Source organism: Lepisma saccharinum, chromosome 8, assembly GCF_977018435.1.
Source record: "Lepisma saccharinum chromosome 8, izLepSacc3.1, whole genome shotgun sequence".
NCBI lineage: Eukaryota > Metazoa > Arthropoda > Insecta > Zygentoma > Lepismatidae > Lepisma > Lepisma saccharinum.
The window spans coordinates 66,180,585-66,204,074 of NC_139236.1; the positions used below are offsets into that span (position 1 = coordinate 66,180,585).

The 23,490-nt window shown below is 40.6% G+C and overlaps 1 protein-coding gene across 3 annotated transcripts in view; it reads left to right on the forward strand.

The window, feature by feature from the left end:
• The window catches only part of cpx (synaptic transmission protein complexin), a 1,041,575-nt gene that overhangs the window by 631,759 nt on the left and 386,326 nt on the right, over positions 1-23,490 (forward strand). The window lies entirely within an intron of this gene.

A 23,490-nucleotide genomic window follows, 5' to 3' on the forward strand; every position in this document is an offset into this window, starting at 1 on the left:
CAAAGTAAGTCTACAAATGATTGATAGCGGTTTCATGATGTTACATGTATTACTGAACGTACCACAAAGTAACTTTGCAGTTTTGTAGAGAAACTCAACAAGTTTTGTGACACATTACAAGTTATCTCAGTTTTCTGTTCGGCGTGGCGCCGTTGAGCATATTCGTAACTTTCCGGAACTCAATGCTTTTTGTACAATCTCAAAATTTAGAGTTTACGGCCGCTTCGTCTCCAGCGAACAACCATTACAGAATACGGGTACCTTGACTTGTTAGGAAATTGGCTCTTGTCACAGTTGGAGACAGACAGTGAGAACTTTATCAACCAGTTTGATGGTGATCCGCCCCAGTTCCATCACGATGTCCACAAAATCTGAACCACCAGAGTATCAAACCGATGAGTCGGTCGTTGTGGAAATGATGATCAACAACTGCTGTCATTGCCTCACGGTTACTTTTTTGCGTGGGCGTTATGTGAAGGATCTAGTGTTTTTGCCTCCATTACCGAGTAATCTAGCAGAACTGCGGGCTCGTACGATCAGTGCTTTTGATCGAATTGATAGGTACATGCTTCATCGCGTTTGGGAAGAACTTGATTATAAAGTTTGTCTGCAGAATCACGAGGAGGGCATATCGAACATTTGTAATGTGCCACATAACTTGGTGAGTTTCTCTACAAAACTGTAAAGTAACTTCACAATATGTTCAATAATACACGTACAGTAACGTCGTGAAACTGCTTCAATCATTTGCAGACACCCTGTATTTAGTAGGTTGTATAAAGTTTAGAAAGTTCTTGCATAGCAGGGCCGTAGCCAGGCGGAGCCCCCCCCCCCTTGACATTAGGTAAAACTATTTTGTATAATTTGCTTGCAGTGAAGAGCGAAAATGTAGATAGCAGGTATTATTTTGCTCACAGCTTGGTGAAGGATAAATTCACAGAACATAAACTTCATCTTGTTTATGAACTGAAGTCGAAGTAGCGGCAAGTATTTAGAAGATTCTATACACTATAGAATGTTCTCTCACAGAGGAGCTTCTTTATCCGTAGAATTTGCTGCCCCTGTTGCGGTCTCCCGTTTAGACAGAAATCTGTGACTTTGACGTCATCATCCACATTCCCTCCATATCTGCATCAAAGGTCAACAGTTCCTAAGTTTTGGGAACGAAGAGAAGTTTTATTCCTTCCGCTGGGGGTGGAATGTACGGTAGGCACTATGATTGAATATTGTGCATTTCTTTGTATGATATAAATATCTGTATCATCAAAAGTAGTGTGTAGTATGTGATAAGGGATGATTCTAATAGCAATTAACACTTCAAGAGATGTTTTAGAAGATACCTATAGAAATAATGTACTACTTGTGTGATATTTCTAAAGTTTATATTAACTTCATGAGCCCCCCCACCACATACACACACCCAAAATTATTTACTTTCATTTAACACTGTTAAAATGTTGAAAAATGGACTTGGTTTACAAAGCCCCCCCTGCTAACCCGTGAGCCCCCCCTGGAGATCAATTCTAGCTACGGGCCTGCAAAGTTGTTATGTTTCGCTAGCTGGGCTTAGTTTTATCAGCATAAATAATAAATTTGCAATGTATTTATGCTAATAGAACCAAGGCGAACTGACCTAACCTAACAACATAGTAATCCTCGTCTGACGTCTGAACGAGACATTGCCGTAGTATTGTGCGATAAAGGAGATCCTTGTCACGTTACCGGCTGGTTGATCGTGTGCTTTGGAGTGGCTGATTCGAATTCTAGCTTAACCATTCCGTGCTTTTTGTACCAGAACTTCAACCAACCTCTTTCCGAACAGTTCAAACCCGAATGTTCACAGTATTTCAGCCGTAAAGAATCAAATTGAATGTTGGCCCTGAGCGTGATTGAGTGCACAAAATGCAAGAAATATTCAGAAACAGAGAAGAGACAGTTGGGGCTCAATCTCTCTGGAAATCTCTCGTAAGGTCACGAACAGAAGAAAAGCTTTCTGCGAAATCACGCACCACAGATGGATGGATACAATTTCCGCCAGAGCTGGACAAAAAGTCAACCTTTCATTTCGACTTCCGCCACGCCAATTTCCTTGGCGACTTTTATTTTTGCATCGAGGTCACGTGGACAGCCCTAGAAGGATCTGGGTAGGGAGAGACTGGAAGAATACCCCTGTCCGTTTCTTGCTGGGAAACATATTAAAGGTCCCTCTGGATGCGACTCGCGGGGAATGGGAACGAAGAAGCAGGCAATCTTTGCTGCGTCCCTCAGGATATGTTTCAAAGCCGTGGAAATCCTTTTGGCCAATTGAATGTTAACAGTGTGTCTGCCTGCATGATTTAATATTTCCCTCTTCAAAACGTTGCCGTCAGATGTCCTTAGTTCCCTTTCAAAGTGCTATTTCGACTCAGTGGCGTTCTAACAGCTTCTAGTAGTACGGCTTATAAACTTTTCTTATTATTATTTCTATTATTATAGCATATGAAGAAAAGTTACATCACTAAATTATATGGAGTGGTTGGAGATCCTTAAATTACCAAACTTGAGCGCAAGACTGAAATATAAAATTAACTTATTGATACAAAACATTTTGTCAAATAGAATTGGTGGTGAATACTTTATAAATACAATAGTACATAACGTCCCAAAATACAAAACAAGAAAAAAATCATTATTATCAGTAAATTTGAAAAAATGGTGGTTAATTTATAAAAACATTAATCGATGATTTTAACTATGACTTCCATTAAAATATTAACTTTAGGTATAAGATAAGAATTACTGTAAAAAACATTATGAGTAAATCCTTTTATATTTCTCTTTGTGACCTAGTGCTGTATAAGGTTTATTTTTTTAGCTGTTCTCAGTACTTTAAAATAAACCATTATTATTATTATTATTATTATTAATGTTATTATTATTACTACTACTTTATAAATCATAAAATTCAACCTGAATTGAAAATACTTTGGCGTTGTAGAAATGGAGAATAACGTCAGGATTATTGTTACTTCCTTCCCAATCCTGTCCCGACCAAAACTTTTCCGTCGAATACATTTCTTGTTGAGTGGCCGCGGTGGCTCAGTCGGTAACGCGTCTGACTATCATGCTCAAGGTCCCGGGTTCGATCCCCGGCCGGTTCAAATCCGGGAACTTTTCTAACGATGGAAGCGGCCCCGGCGCCCACCCAGCGTCGAATAACATGGGTACCTGGGGGAAACCTTGGGGGGTAAAGGCGGTCAGGGGCGTGATGCTGATCACATCATCCCCACTCATGACCGGATCAAGAAAGTGTGGGGCGTTACCCCCACACCCCCTATACGCCTTCATGGCGTGGTGCTAAGCACAGGGGAGCACTTTACCTTTTACCTTTACATTTCTTGTTACGTCAGTCAACATGATTGTAATATCTATTGTGAAAACGTTCTTTCTTCATTTTCTTGAAAATGGAAGTTAATTGCTGTAATTGGCAGCCTGTAAATTGCAGGAATCAATATTATTTGTAATAACATATAGCTACAATTTCACCGTTTCAATTACGTACATTAACTTTTTTCCAGAAATCTCAAGGGGTAAAGGGGAGTGCCCCTGCGGGAATCTTTGGTCCAGTACGTCCGAAAATGATATTTACAAGGAGGTAAAGAACAGATTTGGATTTACTTGCTTTTGCCCTTTTTATAACTAATCGCGACGATGAGAACGCTAGGAGAGGACAAAGGGTCTCAAACCTGTGGGTTCGGACGCCAGAACCTCGTTTACCTGCAAGCAGTGGCGGCGATTAGGGTGGACGTGGGAGAAGTTGCCCCCCTCCATTTTTTGCCCCCGCGCTATGGCCTCTTAATGTTAAGCCCATCCTACCAAGATATAGTAAGTTCCTTTTAACTCCAAGTTTCGGCTTCCAATCACCGCCACTGCCTGAATGCAGTTCTCGGAGGAAGATAGAATGACATTTGAGTACCTATTAAATTTAATTTAAGCCTCATTTTTCTATCCTTTCCTGTAATTTGTCTTTCCATTTTCAGTTATGGTCGAAACTTCTCTTGTAGAGTTTACAAAGACTGAAACTCCCGTAAGTGTACTGACATTTCGCCACATATATGATGGGGTACTTCATTGACCCTGTAAAGGTTTAGAATCAACGATAAGGCGAATACTGTTTAGATCCCTTGTAATTTAACACTTTAAGTTTTGGAGGTTTTCCCAAAGTCAATATTTGTGGTATTTTGCCTATATATTCTTTCAGTAAATTTTCAAAGGAGAGAGAAAATTTTAGAACATTTTTCAATTGTTTTTAAAAAGAAATAATTTTAAACTTGTAACATGGGTGACTTGAATTTTAATTGAAAGCATTTACACATTATATCGTTTTTATATTTACACACAATTATATATTTTTAATTTTTGTGAGTACTGTAGGAAAATTGTCAGAAAAAGCACTTTCTTTTTTTGAATTAATACCAGTTTATTCTCTCTTTTTCATTTGGGTTCGGTAAGTACTGTTTATCATCTCTTCTCTTCGTGAGTTATTTTTAAAGCAAGTAACAATATTATTACAACTATAGTGTTTGTAGTGGCATCTAGCGGAATATGGAACTTACATCTTGCAAAAACGGTTGGCCGTTTTTCAAATTTAACCACGTTACAGTTAAGTGAATTTGAGAAGCAAACATTAGTTGTTGCAACGTTACTTCGAGACATTTTACCCATACTGACAGGGTGTCATTGAGCATTGGGTACTATTATAGCATGGGTGAGACACCTATAAATCATATATTTCGCACTTTTTTACATTTCTAACGTACTATTTCTGAATGCGGAACATTTCCTAAGGTGAAATAATGCATTTCTCACTAAGATAATGTCTATTTCTTACATTTACGAGTACTTACTGTTACTTGTTATTTCGATTCTGTAACACATTATGGCGGGCGATAGCGTACTGGTTCAGGGCGCATTGTGCGAGTGTTTTGTCGATTTATGCGGTGTTGCAACCTCGTTCACCGGAAAATAGCTACTTTCGTGCCCGGATTTGAAATTATGCTAATACGTCGCAAACCATTGACGTTAGCCTCACAAACCATTGACGTTAGCCCCACAAACCATTGACGTTAGCCCCAAAAACCATTCACGTTAGCCCCAAAAATCATTCACGTTAGCCCCAAAAACCATTTTCCGTAAGGTTAGGTTAGGCAAGCATAGTTAAAAAAAAAAAAAAATACTCGACACGTCATGTTCTAGTGAAAACACGGCGAATCTGAAACACTGACTATGGGGTTGTGTCATCTTAACACACATGCTCTCGTGCAGAAAGCAAATGGCGGCAGCAGAAACAGCGTGTCGGACAGAGATTTTCGCAGAAAACAACATGCATTCGCATTAAAATGGATCAAAACTACATTCACGAACTTCCACAACGCTACAGAAAATGATTTCCGTAAGTACTTTGTCCTGTAAATTTGAAGAAATCCGTCTCCCTTATACTATAATGTTACCGAGCATTGTAAAGTAGTGACACCTATCAGCCAAAGTACATCAAAAACTCAGCTATAAGCGCAAATGACGTACATGTGCGTCAAAGCCACACAGCTATAGCCCCAATGACGCACATGTGCATCACTGGTAGTGAACATGTTAAATGCGCATTCCTACCCCCCAAATTCTTCACCCGCCCCCACCTCAACCCCCGTCGTCGCTGTGTTGGGGTTTAACATGAAGTTAGTTGCAGCAAGAAGTCACGTGGGCTGCATTTTGTGGAAATTCTACGTGGCTTCATGACCCGCCACAATTCCCCAGGACACTCACGTGAGGACCGGAATTTTTTTACCTTTTCTGTTTCCTTGCTGTGCGGAAGCATGCGCCTTTCCTTTGATTTCCCCGAGCACCCGTTTGGACGAAAAGCTGCCATAGGGGCTAAATACCGAAAGGACTCATTTTTAGTCGTGAAGGAAGGGAAACGAACATTTGCGAGCGAGGGATACGATCAGGCGACAGTTAGGCATCTCGTATAAGTGTTCGTTCAACCGTGACCAAGTTGTAGTGTGATCATGGACTGAAAGCAAGCTGGAACTGAGTTTGCTACACTGCTGCGTTCCCTGCCCTTCAAGGTAGACCTACCCTAACCTAAAAATATACATATTTCACCCATAATTTTATTTCAGTCACAGTAATTTGTTAATTATCTTAAGGGTGTTGAAGGAGCATGGTAATTTCATACTAAGCAATGTTATAATCTTGCGGACGTTCATGGATACGCAACGCTCACTAGACAACGCTTGATAAAACCTATAGATCTACTTTGATGCTAGTCGTGAACTAGAACCCTCTCTCTCTCTCTCTTTCTCCATCTTCACTCTCCATCTTCACTTTTATATGTGACTGTATCTTCCACTCACAGCATCCCGATAAGACCGTCTTTAATATAAATAACTTGGACAATACATTTTAGTTCTGTGTACACATGATTGATTGATCAATTTATTTTGCTTTACATTTCTGCCACTCTTGGCTAATCACGAAGATGTGGATGATTAACGATATGATGAAATTGATGAAAGAACACTCATATAGGATCCCAATGCCCAGGCCGGGATTCAAACCTCGAACCCCCTGACGTCGTAACGCACTGTGCTAACCACTCCGCCACGGAGACCGACTTCTCTGTATACACGAACACACGCAGGTAGGGTCACGGAAGGTCACTAGATCCCCCTAGAACAGGAAAAGTCCACTTCTTCCTTTTATTTGTACTCTTTCATGTTTATCTTTTTTTATATTCCTTCGTCGGTAGTTGATCATTTCTATTTCTGTTTTTCCCTCCCTTATTCTGTCTAATTTTCTTCTACAATCTATCGTTCTCTTGCATCCTTACCTCTACCTATTATTTGTCCTCATAAGTAAGGTACTTTTGTATCAATTACAGGAATATCCATTCAGAACTCTTGTCATTGTAAGTTCTACATTTGACCAGCCAGCAATTTGTTAAGGGGACCTGGATAGAGTGTGAAATAGGCCTGGTGCGGGGCACATCCAGCTGTTTTGTCACTAAAAGTAATTGCTAAGGACTCTAAAGCTGGCTATCCTTATCTAAATGCCTAACCTACAATTACGTTTAGTTCTAATAATGCATATGTGGTTAGGTTAGGAGGGTCAGGCTTAGAGCTCCTAGAAATTAGTTTTAGCACAGATAAGGTTATATAAGCAAATCTGGAACGAAGTTAGGAAACCGGTGCACTGGCCTCGTGCTGAGAATCCCCATTCGCAAGAAGTTTTGTAATAACCCGCTGAGAGGCACCACTCGTAATCTTGCTTCCACTTATTCTGACAAACAGAACAAGAGATGGCACTGCTATATTTCAACAGCTGTCAAACCTGACATCACCGGAACAATTGTCCTGAAGTGATGGATTCCGAGAAAACCTTCACCTGCGAAGCCTCAGTGCTTCAGCATTGAAAGCTGACCGCGAAGGCGTGGGTTTTTGCTATCCTTATCAGTGGTTTTAGTCACTGTTAGAAACTGCTCCGTACCAGACTCGAGTAAAATCTGGTACGACTATAGAAACTACCCTGGGACGAGCCACCTTACTCGGCAACGTTACGAATACACTATGAACTCTCAAACAATATACTTCTCACTTATCTATTTTCCGCATTTCAATGCACAAAAACGAAACTGTAATTTGATATTAAGTGTACTATTATAGCGACGTTTAGCGCGAATTTGAGATTGATGGGATATTGGAGAGTCAGATACTTTCTGAGATACAAGGCTGATATGGAAATGGAATGTTCGAAGTTAAATGTGTTGGCAATATTTCAAGAGAAGTTACTGGAGTCAAGAATTTACGGGAAATGGAGTTCAGCCAATGGAGTGACACCTAGTGAAAGCATTGTAGTCATTGGTTTAGAAACAACGAATAGGGTTAGAAGAACAATCTAAATGATGGGCGACTTATAACTGAGATCACGGAAGGGAGACAAGAGGTGGGCACGATCCCCCTGGAAAATGAATGCCAACCTAAAATTATGTATTTCACACGCATAATTCCATTTCAGCCACAGTAATTTAAGTTAATTATTATAAGAGCGTGCAGGAACGTGAAAACTTCAAACTGAAAGTGTTTGTTTTTGAGGAGACAACACTTAACCATATTCGTGAGAGTCACTGAGCAAGATTGAGTCCAAACAAGCCCGTCACATGGTGCTTCCCTGTGAGAAACAAAATTGTGGTATGTTTGTGACACGAATGTAAAGACGAGATTTCGGAGAATAAGGCCATATATCACACACACCTTACACAGGATAAGGTAAAAAATAGGCCTAACTGGAGTAAGAAATCGAATATAGCGAATGCTCCTATCCGGCGTCCGACCCGGAACCGTAGGTAATAGGTCTTGCCGCTGCAGTCACGTGAGGCTGCTGGACTCCCAGCAGCCACTGCGGCAGCGTCGCTACAGTTAAACTTCGGACCAGAATCGCTCGATTTTATTTTAAAACGCACGATTTCCTTACTCTTGTTATTCTTTACCTTATCCTCTGTAAGGGTATGTGTAATGTATAGACGTATTCTCCGAAATTCGCAACTTTAAAATGCTGTAAGATACATATAAAAGCTTTCAAGATTCCTGTCACAGATTTAAAAGTTGCTTCTTGCGATGAATTTTGCAATGCTTTAGCATAGGAAAAGAACACGTGATCGGTTTGTTTGGACACAATCTTGATCCGTTTTCTACTGGTGACGTCACAACTAACATGGTCCATATATCCTGCGGACCCTCATGACTGAGAGCATTCTGAATCTGATGACAATGCCACGTGAACAGTGGCGGCGATTAGGGATGCGTGAGGAGGCAGTTGACCCCCACTTTTTGCCTCTTTGGCCCCCGCACTATGATAAACCTTATCTAACAAGGGAAAGAAAACTCTCCTTGCCCCCCGCCCCCAGGATGACACCTCGCCCCCTTACTTTTGGAACGCAATCGCCTCCACTGCACGAGAAGATAACATTAAAGAGAGAAGAGGACAGGAAACTTAAGATGACTATGATGATATCCGAGTAGTGTACGCTTAAAGGGTACAAGATTCAATATCGATGACATAAAAATAAAAAAATGTAGTTTTCGCTAGCAGTACCATAATGCACAAAGGCAGGCCGTAAAAGGAAGGTTTCTCGCTCACTCTCTTCCGTGCTAAAAGCCCCAAGAGAAAACTTGATTAGGCGACGAATTGCAAAGACCAGGCGGGGGCAAAATGTGGCTTTCTGCATGAGCTTTCGCCAACGAACGGGAATTGACGAAGAGACTGTATAAGCAAGGCAAATATAATTTGCTAAAGTGGTTCACGCAATTCTTCTCGTGTCACTCTCTGCGTTTCTATTCATGCGGTGTTGGAAGACCGCTATCATTAAAGTAGGAGGGAAGTGAGGGTTGCCCATTCACTCCCTTGTCGGCCACGATCGGGCGAAAGTTCAATAATCTGTGCATTTCTTCTATTGCTTTCGTCTCTCTTCTCTTCTGTGCTTGTCTCTCACTTTCTCTCCTCATTTTCTCTTTTTCTTTCCATCTCTATCTATCTATATTCACCCCCTTTTCTCCATCTCTATCTCTCTTTATCATCCTCCCTCTCTCCTCTTCTCTCTATATGAATTTATCTCCATCTATATATCTATTTCTCTCTCTCAAATTCTATCCCCGTGTATATCCACCCCTATTTATCAATATTCACCTCTCTCTCAATCTACATCTATCTCTCCCTCTCTCTTCATCTTCGTCTCTCCCTCTCCAAATCTCTTTCTATCCATCAGTCCATCTCTATCTTTCCTTCGCTCTCTATTTTCACATCTCTATCCTCTTTCAATCCCACTCTCTATCCCTATTTCTACAGTTCTCTTCAACGCTCTGTTTCTCTCTTTTTCTATATATTTCAATGTTTAGTTTCTTTCTTCCCACCTCTCTCACTCTGTAGCTCTTTCGGTCCTTCTTAATGTATCTACACTTGTCTCTTTGTGTGTTTCCCAAACCCACTCTCTTTTATTTTCTTGACTTCCCTAATGGCGCAGTAGTAACGCACTCGTCCCGTAATCAAATGGTCCCAGGTTCTATTCCCGGTGGAGCCACATAGTGATTCAGATCCCACTTTCAGTTGTGAATGAAGCAAATTTTCAGCAAACAATCTCAAACCTTCTCAAACCTTCCCTTTCTATGTGTCTCTCCTTTTGTTTTTATCAATCCTCTACTGTTTCCCACACGTCTCTTTATTGCTTGCATAAGGATATGTGTTTCTACAGCTCTACCAAGAAGAGACGAACCTTGGCAAACTTGCGAACTAAAGTTCACAGTCATTTGTTTTGTCATCAAGCTTTCCTTTCACTCGTGCCTGTGTGACCTGTCGGCCACATTCATTGCATAGGAATGGAATATCCTCCCTATTTTGCATGCAAGTGTAACGGACATGTGCTATATTTACTCAACGACAAGGTGAAAGGTACAACTGTAGTGCTTACACAGTACAAAAGGATATAACTCAACCTTACCTAGTCTATTCTAATTGAAACTATCCAGTGGTTACGTTAGTAGAATTCGTTAGTTTACCAATGGAATGAAATCGTACATTTTACTATATTATACATTGTATTGGATCACTAATGAAAAGCCTTGTTTAATGGCTAAAACACATTTCAGTCACAGCAAATGTAGCAGAGGAGATAGAAGGTAAAGTTTCTACAGGTGGATCTCGTCCTGTATATTCATACAACAAAGTTAGATGACGTCACGAAGAATAGATTTTTGGGAACAATAAACAAATTGTAATTTCAAGAGTTTGATACAATTGTTCCCACTATCCCGTTCGAAAATCTTAATTGAAAAGCCCTAACCTCTCGTTCAAATTTGTGAATCGTTCAAACTACGTCGCACGAAAATTCCAAAATGCAGGAAGTACTAAGCTGTATTTTTCCACCTTGATGTATTCGATATTATGCTATGAGGAAATAAGGAAGTAAAGAATCACAAAGTGTATACGTGTAAGTAACGCCAGACAAAATATGACTTGCGTGCAATTCTGTAGTCTAACGTTTGTCAAAGTAAAAACTCACCAATTTTTTAAAATACCTGGAAAACTTCGCTGGGCATGCATCGATCATATACAATGCTTGCGACGCTAGATATGCAGACTAAAGAAAAAGAGAATTTCAGTCGGTTTTCCAGGATGGAATTCATGCCGACGTTCCCAGCATTCCTTGCGCATGCCGCAGTATTCCATCACAGTTGCTATGAAACCGTCAGCGATCATTATGAAAAGGATGGACCAAAAAATTCCATTCACAATGAGGAAAGAATTTTGTTTTAAATTGTGCCATTCTTTTTAATTTAGGTCTCTTGGTCTGAATTGCGTTTCCAGACGTGTCCTGGATGTAGGCTGATGAATGTGCTTTTTATTGCTTCTAAAGCCAAAGGTGGTCACATATTTATCAGATATGTGTTTTTCTCGTTTCAGGTAAGCGGGAATGCTGATGATGGGATGGGTTTGTGTACCGGAGAACTGTAAGTGTGAACGTTGGTTTTATTGAGCGTCAATTTCACTTCATTAATGTGCTGTTTTTTTCTGAGTTGATACACACATATCGATCTGTTTCATCTGTTTTTTTACTTCACCCCTTTCTACTTTAATCTCTCTTCTCTTACCCCTGCACACTAACTTTATTTCTTCACCTTTCCTCCCTCTTCCCATGCTATATATCTCTGTACCCTTATCTCGCCATCTCTCTTCATACTAGCTTTATTCGTGGTTTGCCTCTCCCCCTTAACTGTCCTCATTATCTATCGTTCTCTCTCTCTGTCTCTTTCGTATTTATCTCTCTCCTTCTTTCTCTCTTAGATGTTTCCTTTCTTCTCTATTTAGACGTTGTTTTGCTCTCTTTAGCTACTTCTCTCTTACACATTCTCCCTTAGTTACACCACATTATATTATTCTCCATTTACTGTTTTCCTCAGACTACTTTAACTGTTCTCTGTTATCACTCTCCACTAACTGTTCCTCCCCCCTCTCTCTCTCCCTTAACCGTTTTTATCTTACTCTCTTTCAATTGTTTTCTTCTCTTATTCTCACTTAACTTTTTCTCTTTGTCTCACCTTCCTTTAACTTATTACTCTTTCCCTCATTCTCCCTTAACTTGTTTCTATTTCTCTCATTCTACCTTAACTTTTTCTCTTTCACCCTCTCTCTTTCTCTCATCACTCTCCCTTAACTTGTTTCTATTTCTCTCATTCTACCTTAACTTTTTATCTTCCTCTCATTCTCCCTTAACTTGTTTCTCTTTCCCCCCTCTCTCTCTCAACTGCTTCTCTTTCTCTCACTCTCCCTTAACTTTTTATCTTTCTCTCTTAAATTGTTTATCTTTTTTACTCCTCCTTCTTTTCTTGTCTGACTCCCTTAAATTATTTTTCTCTCTTTCGCTCCCTTAACTGGCTTCTGTTTGCCTCATTAGCTGCTTCACTACTCTTCCCTTTATTCGTTATCCGTCTCTTCCTCTATTTTTTTTCATTTCCTCTTATCTCTCCGTGGCCTTTTTTCTTTCTCTTCACTCCTCCGTGAACGATCTAGTACCAACTGCATAGAAACAACTGCCTGACACATCTGCGGCCGTTGAACAAAAACTCAGTGGCACCGCGTGTTTCTTATGCTCTGAGCTAACTACATTCGAGGTTGTGCTTTCACTCCTTACAATTATTTTTGTTCACATGATTTACTGGCAGAGTCCGCCGAGGAGCAGAGTATAATGGCCATTGGACTGGAACGCTGCCGAGGGTTTACGATGAATCCTGACTATTTTTTATCGTGGAACTTAAACTTTTATTTCCACAACCTGTGCTATAGAAAATGAAATTCTTTTTTATGTTCGCTAGGTTTAGCATCAAGAACGGCGAACAGGCTGTGGAAAAGAACGGTTATAGAACAAAAGGAAATATATAATCTAGATGGATGAGCCGTTATTTGCAATCTTGTTAAGAGGTTTAAAGTTGGCTAAATGGTTTAAGAAGCGAGGCCATATTTGATTAAATAGGTTTATATTCTGTGGCTTGGTTATTTATATGAAATGTGAGAAAATGAGGTTTATAGATGGCTAAATGTTTTATGAAGCGAGGCCAGATTTGAACAAATAAGTTTATATTCTGTGACTTGGTTATTGAATATGAAATGTGAGGAAATGGTGCACATGCGGTACGGTTGTGACAAATGGTTATTTAAAAAGGAAGTGCCACATGAATCCTTTGAAATAATGTACGGACCCGTGACGTTTGATTCATTCAGGTACATTCATTTTCAATTTTACATTATTCTCTATGTTTATAACGTTAAATGGTTCCATTTTTTAAATAATTTTCAAGACCCAATTTACACTTGGTCTTTACATAGCGTTGTGAATGTATTTTTCTAAGTTCTCTGTGGGCGAGAGGATCGAGTGTTCGACACAGGTTCTAGGTTTGAGTCCTGTCCTGTTCATCGGCGTTTCCTTTGTAAGTATACCTGCATCATCATCTCATTATCCAATATATATATAGCCCCAATCCCACCACTCACTCACTCACTGACATAAATGTTCTCCGTGAAGGAAGCCCCGGAGGCGAAAAATGTCCGATTACGACCCCCCCTGAAATCGTCCCAAAAGAGCGAGAAAATTAAAAAATCGCTCAATCGGCCCTTCCTTAAGGGTGAAAATGCCCTTTTCTCACGCCCTTAGCAACCGTTGCTACGGGCATTTCTTTTGCACACATTGTTTCCTTCAATTCTTAATTGTCTAGCTACATTATATTTGTCACAGATCAATAGCACACAGATGAATCAACACCTGGTACAAAAAGGTGCCTTAAACAAGGGTGACATCTACATAAGGAGTTTCAGCCCAGAATCAATTACTTACGTATATATTGGTAAACTCAATGCGAAAAATGTTACCTACATCGTGGTTCTTTTAACTAAATGTTTAGAGGTATAATAACAAACAATTATTTAGAGTTTTTGCCGTGCTTGTTGTTGTCCATGGAAACGGACGTTGCTAGGGAACTTAAAGAAAGTATATTTTCACCCCGAGAACTACTGTAAGGGAATTATGCTAGACTTTTCGAATTTCAAAATACAAGCGTTAGAATTTATTACGGAGGCAAGGTAGGAATTTGAGGAGAATGACGGAAAACAATTATTATCCAATTATGTTTAAAAATGTAAAAATGACAAAAGACGTAAATATTGCATTTCCAATTTAGTGTCGCTATTGAATTCGTTTATGCAAGACATCCAGCTAATAATCTTGAAACGGTTATTAATTACTCAGTTTATTATTAAGAAAATAGACAATAATGCTTTGAATATTTGTGCCTTATTAGAGCCCATACACACACAAAGTTACTTTCTAAACTTTTAAAATTAGTGAACTTATACACTTGTTCCCCTTCATCCAATACAACATGCAGACATTTTATCCCATCTATAATATGATTACGCCCACAAAGTGGCCGAAGGTCACGCATGCGAGCGTACAAGACGTGGCCTTGGCCACGTCGAAAGTACGCGAGTCATTATATTATCGTCCAAATCAGTTCCAACTTGAGATTTTAAGTCCCTTCATGCACAGACACGGTAATCGGGGCTTGGTTTAAATTGAAATCCGTACCACCATGTGGCTCCACCGGGTATCGAACCTGCGATCCCCTTAATTACAAGGCGACGACGTTACCACTACGCCATTGGGACACACTCATTCATCATAATCATCGCGGTTAGTCTAAAAGTGACGTAAAATACAGGCATGTATTTTCTAAAATTATATTTTCGATTTGCTGGTTTTGAGCAGTTTCTATCTTTTAATCTTGCGTTCATATCGTCAACATTTTCCACATTCATTCATTTTTCATTTCGGTTTTGCTTCATTGATCACTTTATCTCTTGTATCTTTCTTGAGAGTGGAAAAATATTTTCAAACCTCAGAGATGTAGTATGTAGCATCATCACCTCGTGGTGTACATTTTGAATGGGAAATTCTCGAAGCTGGCCGTTACCCTGCTTTGTGTTGGAGTCCCCTCCTCTTCATTCCACAGCGATGTAGCTTTGTCGGTCATTACGAGTAACACATTCAACATCCCCTTGTACTGATATATGCAGCTGGATCCACAGGGCGATGTGTGGATATCGGCACTCATGAGGACACGAAGGTTAATTGAATGTGTCCAGTGTGCCACAAGCAGTGATGAACCGATGCGGGTAGGATCCAACGCCTGTTGCTTTGCGGTTATCCATTACTGGATGATCTGCGCAGGGAAATGTCCGTACTGCGCTGCTTCCAGTTTGCAAGATTTTGTGAGCGTTTCTATATCATGGATCTCAACTTTATCTTCTGTTAGGGGTGGCCAAAGGAGACAGGGAGAGATAATGTGTGGAAAAAGGGAGATACAAAGGAGACGGAGAGAGAGAGTGTGGTAAAAGAAAGAGATACAAAGCAGACAGAGAGAGTGTGTTGTAAAAAAGGAGATACAAAGGAGACAAGAGAGAGCGTGTGTGGTAAAAAGGGAGATACAAATGAGGCAGAGAGAGTGTGTTGTAGAAAAGGAGATTCAAAGGAGACAGAGGCAGAGAGAGAGAGAGAGAGAGACAGAGAGAGAGAGAGAGAGAGAGAGAGAGAGAGAGAGAGAGGGTGGTAAAAAAGGGAGATACAAAGAAGACAGAGAGAAAGTGTGTGGTAAAAAGGGAGATACAATGGAGATAGAGAGAGAGAGCGTGTATGGTAAAATGGGAGTTACAAAGGAGACAGCGAGAAAGTGTGTGGTAAAAATGATGATAGAAAGATGACAGAGAGAACGTGTGTAGTAAATATGGAGATACAAAGAAGACAGAGAGAGAGTGTGTGGTAAAAGAAGGAGATATATAGGAGACAGAGAGAGAGAGTGAAAGAGAGAGAGTGGTAAAAAGGGAGATACAAGAGAGACAGACAGAGAGAGAGAGTGTGTGTGGTAAAAAGAGAGCTACAAGGGAGACAGAGAGAGACTGTGTTGTAAAAGGGGAGATACAACAGAGACAGAGAGAGAGAGAGAGTGTGTGTGGTAAAAAGGGAGCTACAAGGGAGACAGAGAGAGACTGTGTTGTAAAAAGGTAGACACAATGGAGACAGAGAGAGAGAGAGAGAGTGTGTGGTAAAAAGGGAGCTACAAGAGAGACAGAGAGAGACTGTGTTGTAAAAAGGTAGACACAATGGAGACAGAGAGAGAGAGAGAGAGAGAGAGAGAGAGAGAGAAAGTGTGTGTGTGTGTGTGTGTGTGTGTGTGTGTGTGTGTTATATAAGGGGAGATAGAGATAGGGAAATATTGACACTTGAGAGAAAACGAGACAGAAGACAGATACAATGAGAGACGAATTCAGAGAGAGAGAGAGAGAGAGAGAGAGAGAGTGTGTGTGTGTGTGTGTGTGTGTGTGTGAGTGAGAGAGAGAGAGAGAGTAAGAAAGGAACAGATAAAGAAGGAGAGTATACGAAGGAAGTGATAAGGAAGAAAGGCAATTATGAAAATATAAACTGAAGGAGAGACGGAAGCAAAGGATGAAGAAAGCTGAAAGTTTGGAAAGTTTGAGATAAACTGAGGAGGACAGCTTTGTTTATGGGTCAGAAACTCTTCCATCTTCCAGGAATCTTTGGAGCAAATAAACGAAAACAAGTCCTCTGTGCAGGCAGTGACACGAGACAGCTCGACCAATAAACGCGTGAGAGTGAAAGGGATTGCATGGAGGGGAAAACGTGGCTGTAGCTTGAAGCTGTTTGAAGCAGCTCATATTTCAAGACGTAGAACTACGTAAAATAAATTCCAAACGTATGTATTTTTTTACATTTTGGAATATGTCTTTTTTCCGAAAGAAGATGAAAGTTCGAAAAGAGCTTCCCTGGCGTTGGCCAAAGGTCCAGCCAAACCTTGTTGCACGACTATTAATATTTCAATATAATAGTAAGAAAAGCATGTCGTCGAAGAGAGACATTATAGACGTGATGCTAGTTTTCCATTATGCATCCCATCCAAAAACAAAAAAGATGCGGGATGATGAAGCCGTTTCCCATCGCTATTACTTCGCGGAATTCTTTTGTCACCTTCCACGCAGAACGAACATAATGAGAACGATCATTTCGAACCTCATCCATTTTTCACGCGACGTTCTCTTCTCTCTCCCTCCTCCCCTCGTTCCCAACCTCTTGCAAACTTCTCCACCGCGAGGTAAAGATTCGGCGATAAATCAATATCGCAGAGCAAGTAAAATCACCGCACACGGGAAAAGACGCCGGAAGGTTCGAATCCCACGTGTTCAAATGCAAGCGGCGGTTTTCGGAGTCATTCATTTTGATACCGTTCACCTCCTCGCTGCTGGCTTGAAATGGCGAAGGCAAGCGATTAGGGAGTTAATATTGGACGACTGGGTAACAAGGCGAGATGTTTTTTTCATGAGGTTCCTCCCCAAAGGGAGTGTCGGTTCCTGGTGAAGTCGGTTCTTCACCTCAAGATGACTTCTAGCCTTTGGATTGGCACATGTCACTCTTCTGCCCTATAGTGCTCCGTCGGTGGTGGCTCACTGCCAAAGCTTCAAGACATTCGTTGGCCTAGCTCTTGGAAAGTCGTTGCCGTATTTTCACTTTCGTATTTGAAGTAGCCTGTTTTGTAGTGGTTTCGCGTTTAATATCAGGTGTTTATCAATATTGAGAACGAAATACAATGTAGCAAGTTGTCAGTGTTTCCCCCTCTTTTACATTAATCTGCATTGCTCTTTCATTTCTCTTCTCTGTCCTCACTTCCCTCCTATTTGGCTTCTCAATTTTCTTTCAACCCTCTTCTTCTTACCCTCTCGTTCTGCTGCTCTTCGTTCTACTATTTCACTGTTTTTCAATTGTTTTTTTCAATCTCCTGCTTTTCTGCTGCTTCTTTTCCTCTTATTTCAAGGTTTCTCATCATTACTTTTATTTCTTTCCACTCTCTCCTTCTCTACCGCTTATCCTGTTCATCCTTCTATTCCTATTTCACTGTTTTTATGTTATCTTTGTTTCAATCCACTCTCCCTTTCTCCCATCACTTTCTACTGCTTCTTTTCCTCCTACTATATTGTTTCTCATCATTATCTTTGTTTCTTTCAACTCTCTACTTCTCTCCTCACTTTCTTCTGCTCCTTCTTCAGCTATTTCACTATTTCCATCTACTCTATTCACTCCCTCCTCTCCTTACTTTTCTGCTGCAGGTCTTTCTTTATTGTTTTTATCATTATCATCGTATCTTTCCATTGTCTCCGTTCTAATGATCCTTCTCCTTCTATTTCACTGTTTCCATCTCTTCTTTGTTTCTGTCCACTCTCGCCTCCCCTCACTTTCTTCTGTCTCTTCTCCTCTTACTTCATTGCTTTCCATCATTATATTTGTATCTTTCCACCTTCTCATTAACGAACTCTGTTTCACTGCTTGCTTGATTCCTATCCATGCCTCCACCTTGCTGTTATGTACGTTTCTCTTCATATTCTCTCACCCGTTTCTATCACTATCCCTGCTCCGGTTTGCCTTCATCCTCTATTTATCTAGCACTTTTCTACTCTCTATTTCATTCCAACATTCTCCGTTCTCTTTCTCGCCTTTAACTGTGCAGTTCATGCTACAATAACTTAAAGGGAAGTCTTGAAGGATAATGCTGGGTCATTCTTGTTTCCACTCGAGTAGATCTGGAAGTGAGTCTCTTTGGTGCATGCGCTATTATTCAATATTCGACTGTATCCTTTTAATACCGTATCGCCAGTCCTGATCAGCTTCGAATCTCCAAAACAAATTTTTCCATACTTTGTACTGTTCGATCAAAAACTGATAAACCTCAGTAAAAAATCAATTGAACTGAATCAATCGGCAAATCAACTAGAATTGTGCTTGGAACGAGGGCTGGTTCACACACAAGCATCTGCCAAACACGCACACACACACACACACAATGCTTTATCCTACCTTTGCTGCGGTTACACATATTTCCCCTCAGAAGCCAACGGCACCGTTCCCATTTGAAATGGACGAAACAAATAAGCATTCAGGATGTGCTGTGGAGACAATAATATATGCGAATTCTGTGAAAGGGGAGTGTTCAAAATGTTCAAGCCCATAGTAAACAAGGTTCTGAGAGCACGCGCGGGGTTGCAAAACTAATTACGTTACCTTCCCTCCCTCCATCCACCCTCTGCGCTTAATGGAAACAAATTGGCTAAGTTCTGGTTCCCCCGTGGCGTAAATGGTGCATTAGTCTCAATACCCTCTAATTAGTAATGTAAATAAAGTTTTTGAATATTCAAGAGTTTTCGAACGGTGTTCGTGCATACCTCATTGGTAACCATTCCTTCATTCCCCCCTAACAATTTTTTAATGGTGGAATGACGCTGAAAGGTATAGTGAAAAAAATATAATGGGTCACGAGATCCAATATTGGAGTTGTGTTTATGGCCTCAGGGTGGCATTGAGAAGTCCATTTTGATGTTGCTGGATGATAATACCAGCCGTTGTTGTTTTAGCTGTAATTATTATTTCTACGACTATACTCTGTTGTTATACGCGGTAGCTCAGTCGTTGTCGACCTCCGTGGTGGAGTGGTTAGCACAGTGCGCTGCAATACCAGGGATCCCGGGTTCGAATCCCGGCTCGGACGTGGATGTTTGTCATTGTCCGTCCTGAAAGTCCTGAAATAAAGATTTGAGTAAAAATGATATGAGTGAGTGAACTGTGATGGGCTAGCTTCTGCTTAGGGGCTTTTCTTTATACCAAAAAGTCCTTAGGGTGTCTGACTACCATGCGAGAGACCCGGGTTCGATCCCCGGTTTGGAACAACCGGTATTTTGTCCACCTGTTCAGGTAGCTCCGGCGCCCACCCAGTGTCGTATAAAGTGAGTACCTGCAGGAAACTCTAGGGATAAACGCAGCTAGGGGCGTGGTGCTGATCACATCACCCCACTTTCGGCCGTGATCAAGAAAGTGTGACGCTCTAACTTCACACACAGTATAAGTCTTCATGGCGTGGTGCAAAGCCCAGGGGAGCACTTTACTTTACTACTCTGTCTCTGAAATGTGTGGAACAAGACCGCGCCTAGCGGAAGAGAAGGGGAGAAAGCGAGTGGGAGGAGCAAAGCAGCGCGCGCTGCTGAAAACGGCTTGTAGCTGTCCTCACTTCCTCTCTAATATTTTGTTGGTCGAATCCTCTCCAGTCACTACTTGGCCAGAAATTTGTTTTTGTTCGCTCGCTCCAGAGATACCAGTTGGCGTAGAAGTAAGTAACGCTGTAGCCTTGTAATCAAGAGGTCCCTCTTTCGATTCCCGATTCGAATTCCATTTTCAAACTTAAGGTCTAGTGCGGATTAGCCTGTGCAAGTTCCAATTTTCAAACATACGTACTTGTAATTTTGTGTGAAGCTGTTGGAAACTGTACTCGTAAGGTATACTTTTCTATATTTTCAATGCTCAAATTTGTAGTGTTCTAATTTTACGTCGCTCTTCTGCCTCCTTAGGTTAGTCGCAGCAATGAGGATGATTGACGATGAAATTTTTTATTTATTTGCTTGCTTCCAACAGAGAATATCCAATTACAGGAAAGCTTACATATATTCAAATAATAAACATATGACAATGTAGATTACATATAAACACACACACACACAAACGCATTTATACACACAAGATAATAAGTAAAGTACTGCAGGAAACGAACATATATCCATCCATATACACATATATATGCACACATATATTCATAGCTCGGAACATAGCCTTCACATAGTATTGAACGAAAAAAAATAATAATAATAAAATAATAGAAGGTAAAATAATTTCAGAATAATGCACAGTACAGTGGAAAATAATACACAGTAGAATGGATTCAAATATATCACATATGTATATCTAGTCTGTGAAGCAAGACTGTGCATAACGTTGGAGAATGGGAGAAAGCGAGTTGGCATAGCAAAGCAGTCCTTGCTACTGCAAAAGTAGCAGAAACCACGTTTTCTCCTCCACGCACTCACTTCTCCTCTCACGCGTTAATTGGTCCATCATTCTCGAGTCCTACTTGCGCGGAGGACTTGGTTTTCGTTCGCTTCCTTCAGAGATTCCCGGGACATAGTATTGAACGTGCTTGCGTTTCTACACAACTCCGAACTTTCAATTAAGTAATTTGACACAGGGCCCTCTCCTGTTCATCAGTGTCGCCAACCCTGTTCCCAATCAATCCTCCCGGTATCGAATTTCAAGAACACGTGAAGGGAGGGAAGTTCCGGCGTCACTTTCCCGCTCAGTGGGATTTTCCCACAGACGGACCATTTGTCTTGCGTGATGTATGTCGGGTTTACTCAAAGTGTCGTGTCTACAGGCAGTATATATTTCCCAGTGTCTACGAATCTCCCATCTAGAGGAAGTTACCTTCGCGAAGACGTTCGGAAACGTTAATGTAATCGCATAACATTTCATTTCTGTTTGGGTGTTCTAATTTTTACTACATGCCACGATTTCATTGTAAATCTTTCTTGAGTCAGGCATGATATTTAGAAGCGTAAATGTGACATGCAAGTAACCTATATTAACTGAATGAGAGGACGGAGAAAAGAAGTAATTATGAGTATGTTTAATCACAATATCTGACGGATGCGATATTTTTGTAGATAAGGATAAGTGAACTAGTTTGATTAAGTATATAACCCCCATCAAAGTCCGTTTCTTGGCTCCTACTTATTAAAATGTGCAAAGAAATATTGTGAAATTACGGTTTGGCCTATTGATTTTTCGCCTTGTAATCAAGGGGTCCCGGGTTCGATACCAAGTGGAGCCCATAGTTGTTCGTATCTGTTAAACTGTAGATCCAGTTCCGATTATCCTATGTGTGCATGAAGTGGACTTAAAACTACACACACACACACACATACACAGTAAAAATACATCTTCCCAACTGTTTTTCATGCTTGTTGAGAGACGATAATAGTGTTTTAACAAATGTGTTTAGCTTTTTGAGAAGAGGTGTTGTCTTACACTGTCTGCGAGGAATTTTAGATAAGGGGATCTTCTCCCGTATACATTGAAGGGTGCAAAATTACTATATGTGCCGAGATACTCACCAATTTAAATCAATCAATCAATAAATCAATCTCAAAGGTTAAGAGAACAACAGGGCCTCCCCGTGGCGCAGTGGTAGCGTCGTTGCCTTGTAGTCAAGGGATCCCGGGTTTGATACGCGGTGGAGGCACATAGTGGTTCGGAACTGTAGGTCCAGTCCCGATTAGCCTTACTGTGCATAAAGTGGACTTAAAACACCAAATCAATCCATTAAGAGAACAATAAAGTTAAGTCGAACTGTTGTTAAAATAAGCAATCTACAAATTGAAAAACCATATTACACGAATTGAAGATCATTTTTTGGCTCTAGTTGAATATTTCCATAAAGGTTAAGATTTGACCACGATTTTCAGCAAAACGGGTACAGTTATCAAAACATTGATGAGAACATTTCTTATTCAAAATTTCATACTCTGTATGTTTTGTTTGAAACTTTTTTTGATAAAATTAATCGTTTAAAAGATAGAGCGCTAAACTGTTTTTGGAGGGGAAAAATTGACATCAGGTTGATTCTCGAATGCTTAACTTGCTTAAAAACTTCTCACATACAAACAAACATGAATTTTTTGCGGTATTTTTTAGAACAATTCTCACGCGAAAAGCACAATCTTAGTCAATGTAAAACGAACGCTACTGCTACATTCAACAAGCAAGCATAGACGATTCTATTTACACAAGCTTACAACATTTTTTGTCATTGTACAACAAAGCGAAATGCAGTATTGGTCCCTAGATGCCGCTACGTCCCGCTTGCATCCTTGTGCATCGTGTAAGCAGGACTCGTAAAATATTCTTTGTATCATTAATAATCGTTGGTAACACGTGGCGCTGTTTTTTTCCCGCCGGCGGGAAAAGAACAAAGAAAAAGTTTGAACGGCTGTTACGGCTTATTGTTGCCTACACGGCGGAGAAATTTCAGGAATGCTTGCATCCAGTACTCGCTGGAGAGTGATCCCGTTACAGAGAGAGAGAGACTACGCTTCGCTCTGATGCTAAGATAAACTTTGTCGGAATGAATCCCTTGGGATTCGCAGTGTTGCCAGCTGATGCCAGAGAACCATTTCGCCATATTGCATATGAATGATCTCGCTATATTTAGAAAGTCCAATTACCGGCGGTGGTGAAAGTGAAAGGCTTTCTTTCTCCTCTTTCTCTGTGCGAAGGGATGGGTATGGTTTCGCAGAATGCACACTTCTAGTTCTACTGTGGAACTGGGTGTGGTGGTAATTATGAAAGGGAGAGGGGAATTTTGGTGTTTTAGCCTCCTTTAAAGCTGCTACATGGGTAATTACTAGTGTGTATGGCCCTAACAAGCTGCAAACATGATCTGAATGGGTACCGAAACATTTGCCAACTGCACA